Here is a 15,035-nt window from a genome sequence, read left to right on the forward strand (position 1 = left end):
ATTTGTTCTTGGATTCTTCAATTAAACAACAAATTAAAACGAAGGAAATAAAAACTAGATTCTAACGTAAGGTTAGATCCGGTAAAAGTTGCACAATAGTTTCTGGTGTAGAAACTATTGTGCGAAAAGAATTAATTAAATACTAGAAAGGAAAATAGAATTGCAAAAAGGGTAAAACAATAAAAATTCTGCAAAGTAATACTATAAAAAGATGAGCCTAAACTGCTGGAAGAAAAAAAATGCGAAAACGGCAAAAGGCGTGAAAAATCTCCGAACCCCGAGCTTTCCCAATTAGCTGCTATTTATACTGCTACTTGTGTAACTGCTTTCCAAGGGTTTCCGTATACACGATCTTTCCGTTCCGAGGGTCAAGCGTGGAAATAGCTTTCAACGTGGTCAGTTGCGTTCCTAGTGCCAAAAATATAGGGGAATGGTGTGACGTCCGTCACACCATGTGTGACGCTCGTCACAGGAGTGTGCTTAGTGTGACGCTCGTCACAACCTTTGTGACGCCCGTCACAGGCACAACGTGCGCTTTCTTTGGGCTGGGCTTGGTCTTTGTTATTTGTTTCCTTTTTATTCCTTTTTACACCTCCTTTTCTTCCCTTTTTCACTTTTGCTTCAAAATGGATACCTGACATAAATAGAAAGGAAATACCGCATAATATCTGATAAAATGAGATAAATTAAAGTAAATGATAATATAATCTAATTGAATTAAGTCCTAAAATGTGATATAATTTCATGTTATCAAACTCCCCCATACTTAGATCTTTGCTTGTCCTCAAGCAAAATTCAGTATAGAACTCGTTTTAGAAATTTAGCCAGATGAAATTTCAAAACACACATCAATTCGTAATAGGTTGCAAGTGGATTTTGTTTAGAAGCAACTTGAGTTTAATCTTGACATCAACAACCACCGTCACAACCTAGACAACCCCACCTTATGCAAATCAGTTCAAGTACACTATGATAGCTATCCTAGTTCCCTTATTCTTATTTCACCCGTTTTCATTCTAGCGAAATCACATTAAGCCCTTTATCTTTTCGCGCACATAGTGGAGTAACCGGTTAGTGATTATGATTCCCTTTTAGCTGGAAGTTCTGGTACATAAATCGGATAACTTCGTTATTCAGCCCATTGCAAATTGCGGGGGATCGAACCGTAGTCCGCCCTACCAAGTTCAGTACCAGATACCTGCTGGACCAACTCATAATGGATCTTTCATATTATGCTTTTGTATGATCTGCAACCTTTAGATTAAATGATCTGGTAAGGATCACCTAACTTAATTAGTGCATTTCCTGATATATATATATATATATATATATATATATATATATATATATATATATTTTTTATGTTACTTTGGGAATCATTCACTTATATTCATCGGCTCTCCACGTAGTTTGCTATTAAGATGGTGCTGACTTCTCGTATAAACTACTTGGGGTTACTATAAAACTAAAGGTTCAAGGGATTGGTATAATAGGTACTTATCCTGATCCAACATGTTGGGTTCGTTTAGAGTGTTTGGCGGTAGTAGTCTTTGTCTTGATTCGACTCAAGATCGATAAGATGAGCAACCTTTATACTTATTGGGTGTTGAATTTTTGTTGTTGTGGCTCATGAAAGTTTGAGGGGAATAGATAATAAGAATTTTTCACACTAGGGACTTGACTTAAAATAAATATATATTATAATAATTTTTTATTTTTTTTATTTTTTTTATTTTTATTTTTATAAGAAAGGGAAATAACAATGAAAAGGGAAAGATAACATACTTGAAGAAATGGAAATAGAAAGAACATGGTTTCCCCCCCATACTTAAACTAAACATTGTCCCCAATGTTTTAAGGAAATGAAATACAATATGGAAAGGAAAGAGAAACTACAACTAAGGTTGTCTTCCGCCTCTGGTTCTTGGGCCTGGTGATCTCTGACGTAAGTCCAAGTCGTCGAACCTGCTGAACAACTCAGTAAACCGCTGGTCGGTTATGGCATTCCTAGCATCCTGTTGTTGTTGCATTTGATGCATTAGCTGCATCATCTCGACATTCTGTGCCTGCATACCCTCAATAGCATCTATGATGTCGTCGTTGGTTGCAGGCCTTCTTCGTCGACGACGTTGGGAGGATGGGCCAGTTGCATTGCCGGAAGGGTTGAGCGGGACTGACTGTTGTGTAGGCGGATGATCACCTTGCTCCATTGCTTCGAACTCGTCTGTGTGCGGGTTTGTTTGTGAAGGCTCGGTGGCTTCGGGAGTGTTTAGATCATAGAGGTGGCGGTCGGGGTTTGTGACATCAGTTAGGGCGATATTTGGTAGAACAACGCTTGGGACTGCCTGGTTGTTCACCATAAGGTAATATCCTCCGCCTACTCTGTTCTTAATCAAGCGGCTGGATCGACAGTAGCTGATATCCATAGATAGGGGAGGTAGAGATTCTAAAGTTTGGAGTTTATCCCCTAGGTTTAGGCCAAGTGCTATGGTGGTGATTAATCCACCAATTATAAAAGGTTGCCGACCTCTAGCACATAAGGTGCGGATATGATGAAATAGAAAGGAGGCGGCGTTTACCTGAGTATCTGGTTCGAAGACGCACTGGAGGAAGAATAGCTCCTTTGAGTTGACCTTGCTGTTGTTTGGTCTTCCAAAAACGGTGTTTTGCAAGATGCGGATAAAGTACCGGATAGTGGGGTTATGTATATGGGAGAGAAGGAGCTCTTCCCAGTTGTAGGTATCTATACCGGAAATTTTCTTAAAAAGGCCGAAAACGCCAACTGTGTTCCAGTTTGAGTTTGGAGGGATTCTGGGGTGTAGCATACCTTCTATGGGAAATTGTAGCATGGTACTCAATTGGTTTTGGGTTAAGGAGTACTCGGTGTTAAACATACGGAAGGTTGCGGTACCGGTTAAAAATTCGTCTTCACCGGCGGGAGTGGTGTAGTCGTATGAACTTAAGAATTCTAAGGTTAGGGATGGGTAGGTGGGTTGATTATGAGTGCAAAGGAAGGTTAAGTTGGCTTGACGGAGCATCCATTCGATACCTTGGAGTAATCCTAATTGTTGTAAACAAGTTAAATCGGGGTACCTGGTGGAAACGACGCCTCGCTGTTGGAAACGCTCGAATTGCTCCCTTTGGTAATTTTCATCTTCGGATCGGAAGATGATATTTCCAAAATTCTGATTTCCCGCCATTGTGATGAATGGATTTTGAAGGGGTGATTTGGAAAGAAAAGAAATGTATTTGGTAGGAGAGAATGGTTTGTGGTGAATGAAGGAAGGTTTGGAGGGGTATTTATAGGAGAGGAATTTGGAAGTTGGAAAGAAGAAGTGGTTGAAAAGTAATTAAGTGTGGTTGAATGGAAATTAATGGGGAAGGTAAAAAGTAAAAAGGTGTAACGTTCGTCTCCAACGGCTCCTTAACGTTCACTAGTCTGAAGGGTGTTACGCTCGTCACAGGGGTGTGACGTTCGTAACAGGCACTTGGCGTGCCGTCCGTTATGGATTGTGTGACGCTCGTCACACATTCCATTTTGGCAAGGTTCCAGTAGCGTTTCACAGAATCACTTTGGTAAAGGATTTTATTTTTGTTATTTATTTTGTTTTGTTTTGCTTATGATTGGTTTATTCTGTAATTTAATTTATCGTGCATGCTTAATCTGCTTTGCATAATAATAAGTCATAGGTAGCAACAGTAGAGCATAATAGCTATTGCATAATAAAATTAAATAAACAGCTTCAATAAAATGATCATAATGTAATACAGGAAAGGAAAACAATGAAATGAAAGAGAAATAAATGTGAACATGAATTCAAATAACATTAATGAAAAAATCTAACTTAAAACTAAATAACTTAGAAAAATAACTAAATTCTATCCCTCTGTACGATCTCTGGCCGGAGGAGCAAAAGAGTTAACACGATGTATCAACTCGTGAAACTGATTTGTCATACTGCTCATGTATCCTAGAACTTCGTGTCTCATGTTAGTAAATTCTCCTCTAAGGGCGTCTTGTTCTGACATCAAAGCTTCAATGGCGGTGTGATAATCAGTTCCGGGCATATGATGCCGGAGATCGGATATGGCTGATTCTTCGGTCTGAACAGGCTGAGGAGGAGGGTCAATATCATAATAGCCGGATGGTGTCTGAGGGTCAGATTCAGCATGAGGGATCTGGTCATCATAAGTCTCATAGTCATCACAAATCTCATAGTCCTGGATGGATTCAGTGGATCTAGCAGGAGTGGGAGTTTCGTTCAGGTTGTAGAGCCAGTTACTGCGGTTATGAATGCTAGTCCTAGGATCGGGCATGGTGAATAGGCAAAGAACCTGGTTATCAATAATAAGCTCAAACTCGTCAGACCCTATGTTTGCTATAAACATAGTGTTGAAGAGGAAGGGTATACTCATAGTAGTAATGCCACAAAAAGGGCTTAGGTCGAGCATAGGCTGACGTAATCCAATAGCATTACCTATCATAGTTATCAAACCTCCTATTCTAATGGGTGCTCGCTCATCCTGGATAAGGTGGTCCAAATTAGCTAACATAAAAGTGGCACCGTTTACTGGACAGTTCTGGGAAGCACAAAATATGATGAAGAGTTCATCACGTGAAACTGAAGTACTATTTGGCTTCTTCCCAAATAAAGTGTGGGTCAGGATCTTATGGAAATAGCGAAAGGCCGGGTTGTGTATGTTTCCAGAGAGAAACTCATGTTCTTCGGGCTCATCATTTCCCGTCAGCTTACCCCAAAAGTGTTCAAGTTCTCTATGTTCAAAAAGTTCTTCCTGGCTTACTGTGAATGTGTCAAAGGAGGTAGGAAAACCCAAAAGATTGGTAAAGTCTCTAATATTAAATTGGTACTCCATATTGAACATTCTGAACTGGATAAAACCTCTGCTAATTCCTTTTCCATGGCTGGGTAGATAGATTAATGAGCTAAGGAATTCTAGTGTGAGTCTCCGGTAGGCGGTGAAATGTCTCAGGATAGGGGATGTCTCCCATCCTATCTGGTTCAGCAAATACAGGACACTTTGTCTAAGTCCAAGGGCAGTCATAGCCCAATCATCAACATATAAACTAGGTAGCATCTCTCTAGTGGCTAGTTCTTCAAACTTTTGTTTCTGAGCCGTTCCTCTGAATTTGATACCCATACGATCAAAATGTCCCATCTGGTTAGTGTTAGCTAGAGAAAAGAAAACATGAGTTTTAGTCAGGATTTGGCCAAATGCCGAAAGGAGAAAAAAATTATTATATATATATATTTTCTTTTGAATTAAAATAAATCAGGAATTAATACTAAACAGAAATTAAAAGAATAATTTAGGGGAAAAAAATAGGAAAATGATAATAATAGAATAAGAAAATAGTTGTGGGTTGTCTCCCACTAAGCGCTTTGTTTAAATGTCGCAAGCTCGACAAAGAAACTGTTAAGTATAATCTATAGGTCCTGGGGGCATTTCGTCTAAGTGTAGGATTTGCGAATCTCCATTGGTTTCCGCATAATGATAGTGTTTTAGACGTTGCCCGTTTACGGTAAACGGTTCTGTGGATTTGCCTTTAATTTCTATTGCTCCACTGGGGAAGATGTTAGTGATATGAAAAGGTCCTGACCATCTGGATCGTAGTTTTCCCGGGAATAACTTTAGTCTAGAGTTAAATAAAAGGACTGCGTCGCCTTGCTTGAAGATTTTCCTTGATATACGCTTGTCATGCCATTGTTTTGTTCTTTCTTTATAGATTCTGGCGTTTTCATAGGCGTCTCTCTTCTGAGTTCTTCTAATTTTATGTCAAGGATTCTCTTTTCACCGGCGGCTTTATAGTTTAGATTCAGATTTCTAATAGCCCAATAGGCTTTATGTTCTAATTCTACTGGGAGGTGACAGGATTTTCCATAAATGAGCTTAAATGGGGTCGTCCCTATGGGGGTTTTATAAGCAGTTCGGTATGCCCATAAAGCTTCTGGTAATTTCAATGACCAATCTTTCCTTGAAGTGGCGACCGTTTTTTCTAGTATTTGCTTGATTTCTCTGTTAGACACTTCCACTTGTCCACTGGTTTGAGGGTGGTAAGGTGTCGCTATCCTATGTCTCACTCCATATTTAAATAGTAATTTTTCGAGTACCTTGGATATAAAGTGCGATCCACCATCACTGACTACTATTCTTGGGATGCCAAATCTCGGAAATATTATATTCTTAAAGAGTCTAGTTACTACTCGGGTGTCGTTTGTTGGGGAGGCTACAACTTCGATCCATTTTGATACGTAGTCAACTGCCACGAGTATGTATTTGTTACCGAAAGAGGATGGAAAAGGTCCCATGAAGTCTATTCCCCACACGTCGAAGATCTCTACTTCCAAAATACCTTTTTGTGGCATCTCGTCACGTCTAGATATGTTTCCCGTGCGTTGACATCTGTCACATTCCTTAATAGCCGCATGTACGTCCTTCCATATAGTTGGCCAATAAAAGCCGGCTTGTAGGATTTTAGAGCAGGTCTTGGATGTACTTGTGTGTCCACCATAAGGAGCGGAGTGGCAGTGTTGGATTATATTTTCTACCTCTTCTTTGGGTATACACCGACGGAAAATACCATCGGGGCCTCTTTTGAAAAGTAAGGGATCATCCCAGTAATAGTGTTTTATGTCGTAGAAGAATCGTTTCTTCTGCTGGTAAGATAAAGTAGGTGGGACTATTCCGGCAGCTAAATAATTGACGAGATCAGCGTACCATGGTGTGGCAGATATAGCTAAGGTGGTTTCTACTTGCATGTCGGAGTTGTTCTCTTCCAAAGTAGCTATAAGTTTGTCGTACGAGAAATCATCATTAATTGATGTTCTTTCCGGTTCAAGGTTCTCAAGTCTAGAGAGGTGGTCTGCTACTACGTTTTCAGTTCCTTTCTTGTCCTTGATTTCTAAGTCGAATTCTTGTAGCAACAAGATCCATCTTAGGAGTCTAGGTTTAGCATCCTTTTTGTTAAAAGGTACTTGATAGCAGCGTGATCAGTGTAAACTATTATTTTAGCTCTGACCAAGTAAGAACGAAATTTATCTAGCGCAAATACCACTGCTAGGAGTTCTTTCTCGGTAGTGGCGTAATTCATTTGCGCTTCATCCAGGGTTCTGCTTGCGTAATATATAACGTGAAGCTTTTTATCCTTTCGTTGTCCTAAAACAGCACCTACAGCATAATCGCTGGCATCGCACATTATTTCGAATGGTTCATTCCAGTCTGGTGTCTGCATTATGGGTGCGGAGATCAATGCTTGCTTAAGCGTTTGAAATGCTTTTAAACAGTTATCGTCGAATATGAATTCGGCATCTTTCATCAACAGTCCGGTTAAAGGTTTAGTTATCTTAGAGAAGTCTTTGATGAATCGTCGGTAAAAACCGGCGTGTCCTAAAAAGCTTCGTACTTCTCTCACGGTTCTTGGGGGTTGAAGATTTTCGATTACCTCTATTTTGGCTTTGTCTACTTCAATTCCTCTGTTCGAGATGATGTGTCCTAAAACAATCCCTTCTTGTACCATAAAGTGGCACTTTTCCAATTAAGTACTAAGTTTACTTTTACACATCGCTCAAGAACTCTTTCCAGGTTTTCAAGGCATTCTTCGAAACTTTGTCCGTATACAGAAAAGTCATCCATAAATACTTCCATGATGTTTTCGAGAAAGTCGGCGAAAATTGCCATCATGCATCTTTGAAAGGTTGCAGGGGCATTACACAGACCAAACGGCATTCGTCTATAAGCGAAGGTACCAAAAGGGCACGTGAACGTTGTCTTTTCTTGGTCATCAGGGTGAATTGGTATTTGAAAGAAGCCTGAATAACCGTCTAGATAACAGAAATGTGAATGTTTTGCTAATCGTTCTAACATTTGGTCAATGAATGGTAAAGGGAAATGATCTTTTCGGGTTGCTTTGTTTAGTTTCCTATAATCAATGCAAATTCTCCATCCTGATTCGATTCGTTTAGTTATAGTTTCCCCTTTTTCGTTTTCAATAACGGTTATGCCTCCTTTCTTCGGTACAACGTGCACAGGACTAACCCATTTGCTATCAGATATAGGATATATAATACCCGCTTCCAATAACTTGGTTATTTCCTTCTTTACTACCTCACTCAGGATCGGATTTAGTCTTCTCTGGTGTTCCCTAGAGGTTTTACAGTCTTCTTCTAACATGATGCGGTGCATACAAATAGAAGGACTTATTCCTTTAAGATCGGTGATGTGGTACCCTAGTGCGGTTGGATACTTCCTTAAGATATGTAGGAGTTTTTCTGTTTCGAGTCTTCCTAGGTCTGCATTAACTATCACAGGTCGTTCAAGTTCTAAGTCTAGGAATTCATATCTCAGATTTTTGGGAAGTGTTTTCAGGTCAGGGGTTGGTTTGTTAAGACATTGCGTAGGATCCGGTGTTATTGCTAAACATTGGTTAGATCTATCTTCTACAAGGCAGTCAGATGATTTGTCTTCTTCTAACTCTGCTTCTTTTATGCATTCATCGATGATATCCATGAAGTAACATGTATCTTCTATTGCAGGTGCTTTCAAGAATTTGGAAAGAATGAATTCAATTTTCTCTTCACCTACTTCGAAGGTGAGTCGTCCTCGTTTTACATCTATGATTGCACCGGCAGTTGCTAAGAATGGTCTTCCCAGTATAATGGGTGTAATATCATCTTCTCTAATGTCCATAATTGTAAAATCAGTGGGAATGTAGAATTGACCTATGCGTACGGGAACGTTTTCAAGGATTCCTACAGGATATTTGATGGAACGATCTGCTAGTTGCACAGACATTTTGGTTGGTCTTAATTCTCCCATTTCCAGTTTCTTACATATGGATAAAGGCATCACGCTAATTCCGGCTCCTAAATCGCATAAGGCTTTGTCATGACAAATTTTCCTATGTGACAGGGTATAGAGAAACTACCTGGATCCTTGAGTTTAGGGGGCATGTTTTGGATTATAGCGCTACATTCGGCAGGGAGTGTAACGGTTTCGCTATCCTCAAGTTTCCTCTTATTAGAAAGGATTTCTTTTAAGAATTTAGCATATGAGGGCATCTGCGTAATAGCTTCGGTGAACGGAATTGTAACGTTTAATTGTTTAAGGAGATCAACAAATTTTCTAAATTGGCCGCATCTTTGGTTTTAACAAGCCTTTGAGGGTAAGGTATAGGTGGTTTGTAAGGTGGTGGAGGTACATAAGGTTCCTTCTTTTCTAGGGTTTCCTTATTACTCTCTTCCTTTTCCTTAGGTTCACTTTCCTCAGTTGATTTCTTAGGGTTTTGGTTTTCTATCCTTGGATCAGACGGTCCTTCCACTTCCGTTCCACTTCTTAATATAATTGCATGAGCGTGGCTTCTCGGGTTAGGTTGGGGCTGTCCAGGGAATGTACCAGTTGGGGCAGCAGTAGGTGCTTGTTGTTGGGCTACTTGTGATATTTGTGTTTCCAGCATTTTGTTATGGGTAGCCAAGGCATCTACTTTGCTTGCTAGTTGTTTAAGTTGTTCGCCAGTGTGTACATTCTGGTTTAAGAAATCTTTATTGGTTTGTTGTTGGGAAGCTATAAAGTTTTCCATCATGATTTCCAAGTTGGATTTCCTAGGGGCGTTATTATTAGGCATGGATGGGTTCGGTTTCTGATATCCCGGAGGTATAGCTGGGGCTTGATTTGGAGACTGTCCAGGTGCGTACAAAGCGTTATTGCTCTTATATGAAAAGTTTGGATGGTTCTTCCAATTTGAGTTATAGGTGTTCGAATAGGGGCTTCCTTGAGCATAGTTTACTTGCTCTGCTTGGATTCCTGTCAAGAGTTGACAGTCCGTAGGAGTGTGGCCTTGGATTCCACAGACCTCGCAATTCTGAGTTATAGCAACCACGGCGGCTGGAGGTGATATGTTTAGACTTTCAATTTTCTGGACCAAAGCATCCACTTTTGCGTTAACGTGATCAAAGTTACTTATCTCGTACATGCCAGTTTTCGTTTGAGGTTTTTCCACCGTTGTTCGTTCGGTTCCCCACTGATAGTGGTTTTGGGCCATGCTCTCGATAAGCTGGTAAGCATCAGCATAAGGTTTGTTCATTAATGCACCACCTGCAGCGGCGTCTATTGTTAACCTTGTGTTGTATAAGAGACCATTATAAAATGTGTGAATTACTAACCAGTCTTCCAAACCATGGTGTGGGCAAAGTCTCATCATGTCTTTGTATCTTTCCCATGCTTCGAAAAGAGACTCGTTGTCTTTCTGTTTAAATCCGTTTATCTGGGCTCTTAACATAGCTGTTTTGCTTGGCGGAAAGTATCGGGCAAGAAAAACTTTCTTCAACTCGTTCCATGTGGTGACTGAGTTGGAAGGGAGAGATTGAAGCCATCTTCTAGCGCTATCTCTTAATGAGAAAGGAAAAGACGAAGTCGAATTGCCTCTGAAGTGACACCATTAGCTTTAACAGTATCAGCGTATTGGACAAATACGGATAAATGAAGGTTTGGATCCTCGGTAGGATTTCCAGAGAATTGGTTCTGTTGCACTGCCTGCAACAGCGAAGGTTTAAGTTCGAAGTTGTTTGCTTCGATTGCGGGCGGAGCAATACTTGAATGCGGCTCATCTTGCGATGGAGCGGCGTAATCTCTAAGAGCACGAGCTGGTTCTGCCATCTCGGTTATCGAAGGAAAAAGGTTTTTGAAATCAGGAAGTTCTATAGGAGGGAGATTGTTTGCAGCACGATATTCCCGAATTCGTCGTAAGACTCGGAGATATAGCTCGATATCGTTGATTCGTAAATAGAGCGGTTCGCCTTGTGAGCGAGTGCGTGGCATACAAATCAACGAAAGAAAGAATAGAAGAAAAAAGAAACCTTAGTCTCTACAGCGTAACGGAAGAGTTACGATATCGATTAAATAAAAGTCCCCGGCAACGGCGCCAAAAACTTGATCGCGACTTTATGAGTCCAAAATGGGGTACAAACTGCAAGTGCACAGTTCTATCGCGTAGTTTTAAAAGATATCGATCCCACAGGGACTTATGAATCGATATACCGTTATCTAAGGTTACTACGTAAAGCTAAGGTGAATAATGGTTGATTGTTTGGGGGCGAAGCTAAAAACTAAACTAAGATCTAGATTAAATATTAATAAAGCGGATATCGGTATGTAGTTCGTCGTAACTAGGGAATCGATTCTTTGTCGGTTTCTTGGTTTTAAAATAAATCGTCTCAGTTAACTTTATTGATTAAAGGTTTTATCTCAAACTCTCGCTCTGTTGAATAAACCATGATTTTATGTTAATGTAGCTGTCACTTATAATTAAGTCAAAGACCACTTTTGAAAGCAATAAAGTTGCAGAAACTCTTTTTAAGAAAACACTGACCGTTTTAAACACCCTTATCTCAAACTCTCGCTCTGTTGACTTAGGTTATACAATTAAACCCGAATGCTTAACTCTCGTCCTCACATTCAATCTTTAAGAATACTTTTTGGAAAAGGTCAGAACTTAATTAACTCTAAAACTTGCTCTCGCCCTGATCTAGAATTAATGCCTAATTTACACTGTCCAGTTAAAACCTCAAACTCTCGCTCTGTTGATTTTAACTTCTTTATGTCTTTTACTTTTGTAAAGAATCTGTGTTATTAAACCTGTAAATTGAGACCGTAAAAAGATTGATTTTAATTTTAAATTTAATTAGACCGACTAGGTCTTGATCCCTTATTCCGCTTACTTTACATACCGATATCTAGGCAAATTAGCCAGACATACTAAACAAACAAAAATCTATATCATGCATAAACAGACTCATCCCAGGCAGATAATATAAATAAGTAATAAAATAAAGCATTGAATAATAAATTAAGAACCTGAATGCGTTAAACAATAGTCTTGAACACTCCACCACAAGCCGGTAGGATTTGTTCTTGGATTCTTCAATTAAACAACAAATTAAAACGAAGGAAATAAAAACTAGATTCTAACGTAAGGTTAGATCCGGTAAAAGTTGCACAATAGTTTCTGGTGTAGAAACTATTGTGCGAAAAGAATTAATTAAATACTAGAAAGGAAAATAGAATTGCAAAAAGGGTAAAACAATAAAAATTCTGCAAAGTAATACTATAAAAAGATGAGCCTAAACTGCTGGAAGAAAAAAATGCGAAAACGGCAAAAGGCGTGAAAAATCTCCGAACCCCGAGCTTTCCCAATTAGCTGCTATTTATACTGCTACTTGTGTAACTGCTTTCCAAGGGTTTCCGTATACACGATCTTTCCGTTCCGAGGGTCAAGCGTGGAAATAGCTTTCAACGTGGTCAGTTGCGTTCCTAGTGCCAAAAATATAGGGGAATGGTGTGACGTCCGTCACACCATGTGTGACGCTCGTCACAGGAGTGTGCTTAGTGTGACGCTCGTCACAACCTTTGTGACGCCCGTCACAGGCACAACGTGCGCTTTCTTTGGGCTGGGCTTGGTCTTTGTTATTTGTTTCCTTTTTATTCCTTTTTACACCTCCTTTTCTTCCCTTTTTCACTTTTGCTTCAAAATGGATACCTGACATAAATAGAAAGGAAATACCGCATAATATCTGATAAAATGAGATAAAGTAAAGTAAATGATAATATAATCTAATTGAATTAAGTCCTAAAATGTGATATAATTTCATGTTATCAGACTACCAAATAGCTTTCGATAAAATCAAAGAATACTTGCAAGAGCCATCGATTCTGATGCCCCATGCAGAAGGGAGACCTCTAATCATGTATCCAACCGTGCTCGACGAGTCCATGGGTTGTGTATTGGGACAGCAAGATGAGACTGGTAGAAAATAGCATGCCATCTATTATCTAAGCAAGAAATTTAATGATTGCGAGACCAGATATTCACTACTCGAGAAGACCTGTTGTGCACTCGCGTGGCCCGATAAGCGTCTCAGGTAGTACATGCTAACTCACACGACTTGGTTGGTATCTAAAATGGATCCCATCAAGTACATATTCGAGAAACCAACTCTCACTGGTAGAATTTCCCGATGGCAGATGTTGTTATCAGAATACGATATTCAATATGTTGCGTAAAAGGCAATCAAAGGAAGCGTATTAGCAGACCATCTTGCTCACCAACCGCTGGAGGATTACCAACCTTTAAAGTTTGACTTCCCAGATGAGAACATCATGGCTGTTAAGGATACTGAAGACTCCGAACTAGAGGAAAGTCTTAAGCCAAAAGCAGGTTAGACTCTCATGTTCGATGGCGCCTCAAATGCAATCGGCCATGGAATTGGGGCAGTGCTGATGTCTCCCAAGAATTTCCATCTACCGTTCACCACAAAGCTTTATTTTACCTGCACAAATAACATGGCCGAGTATGAAGCTTGCATATTAGGGTTGGAAGAAGCTATTGAGTTAAAGATCAAGATACTAGAAGTATTCGGGGACTCCGATCTAGTCATACATCAGATTAGAGGTGATTGGGAAGCAAGACATGCTAACTTAATTCCATACCGGGATTACGTGCTAAAGCTACTCCCAAAATTCGACAAAATCACTTTCTCTCATATTCCTCAAGAAGAGAATCATATGGCGGATGCCTTAGCAACTTTGGCTTCCATGTACAAATTAATATGGCCCAATCATCAACCTCACATTGAAATTAGGCGTTTTGACGAACCTGCACATTGCTTGACGACAAAAGAAGAGCCAGATGGTAAACCCTAGTTCTTTGATATCAAACAGTACCTGGAGAAGCAGGAATATCCGGCAGAGGCTTCCACCCTTGACAAAAGGACCCTCCGGAGGTTGGCGTCAAAGTTCCTCTTAAACGATGAGGTGTTGTACAAACAGAATTACGACATGGTTTTGTTGGGGTGTGTGGATAAACACGAAGCTAATCAGCTTATGAAGGATATACACGAGGGGTCCTTCGGTACGCACGCAAATGGGCACGCCATGGCAAAGAAAACCCTCAGGGCAGGTTACTATTGGTTAACAATGGAAGTCGACTGTTATCATTACACCAAAGCATGCTACAAATGCCAAATCTATGTTGACAAAATACATGTACCGCCTGTAGCGGGGTATTCGTTACCATTATATATATTGACTAAATCCAAGGTAAACCATACAAGTCGAGTCGCCACCGCACTTCTATTTATCCAAAAGAATGGTTAGAAAGCGAACAAAAACCTAAAAGTTTTATCGAATCAAAAACTAGTAAAAATCTCAGAGATCTGGGTAAGGGGGTTGGTTATGCAATGGGAAGGTTTTAAGCACCCAAAATATCCTAGGTACTCCTAGGGAGCCCTTTTCATAAGTGATGTTCTAGTCTAAAGGGTGTAGGTATATCTAAAGTACTATTTACTAAAAGGAAGGTTAAAAGAAAATGACTCGCAAGGATGTCGCATCCACTGCCTACGTATCTCATATGAGTATAAGAATCAGAGTCTTCGTAGCTCGGCTACCTATGGGTTAAAGAGAAGTGTGCTCGGTAAGACGTCGCGTCTTATGCCTACGTATCTCATCTGGAATGAGAATCAGAGCAAAACGTAGTTCGACTAACTAGGGGTTAAGGATTGTCATCTGAACATGGACTTACAAAAGAGGACACCAGCTGTGTCAAAGGAGGGTGGGCAATGTGTTCAACGTCCTAGCAGTAGGTGTCGCAGCTCGCTGAATCGAGTCTTAGGCAGTTACCTCTTTGCAATAGAACGGACTGACATGCCACAAGATCGGTAACGCACGGAAGGCCTAAAAGTGGGGAAGCTCTGCTCTAGAGTTGTCATGCAATATGAACCTATGTGTTAGGATTTACAAAGGGGAACATCTACCTAATGTTAGCATGCAAAGAATAAGGGAATTCTACCTATGTTATCATACAAAGGGTTCTACCTAATGGGTGCTACCTAAACGGAACAAGAGTCGACGAATGGAGCGCGGAGAGGAGTTACTGATAAGGGTAGATGGCGATGTCGGAGGCAATCGACTTACAGGTAGATGGCGATGCCTGAGGCAATCGACTTACAAGAGGATGGATGAATGCG

The 15,035-nt window shown here is 40.2% G+C and overlaps 1 pseudogene; it reads left to right on the top strand.

The window, feature by feature from the left end:
- Window positions 1-10,187: 10,187 nt before the first annotated feature.
- On the top strand, window positions 10,188-10,287 carry LOC127133739 (uncharacterized; annotated as a pseudogene).
- The last annotated feature ends 4,748 nt before the right edge of the window (window positions 10,288-15,035 follow it).

This window comes from Lathyrus oleraceus, chromosome 3 (assembly GCF_024323335.1).
Source record: "Lathyrus oleraceus cultivar Zhongwan6 chromosome 3, CAAS_Psat_ZW6_1.0, whole genome shotgun sequence".
NCBI lineage: Eukaryota > Viridiplantae > Streptophyta > Magnoliopsida > Fabales > Fabaceae > Lathyrus > Lathyrus oleraceus.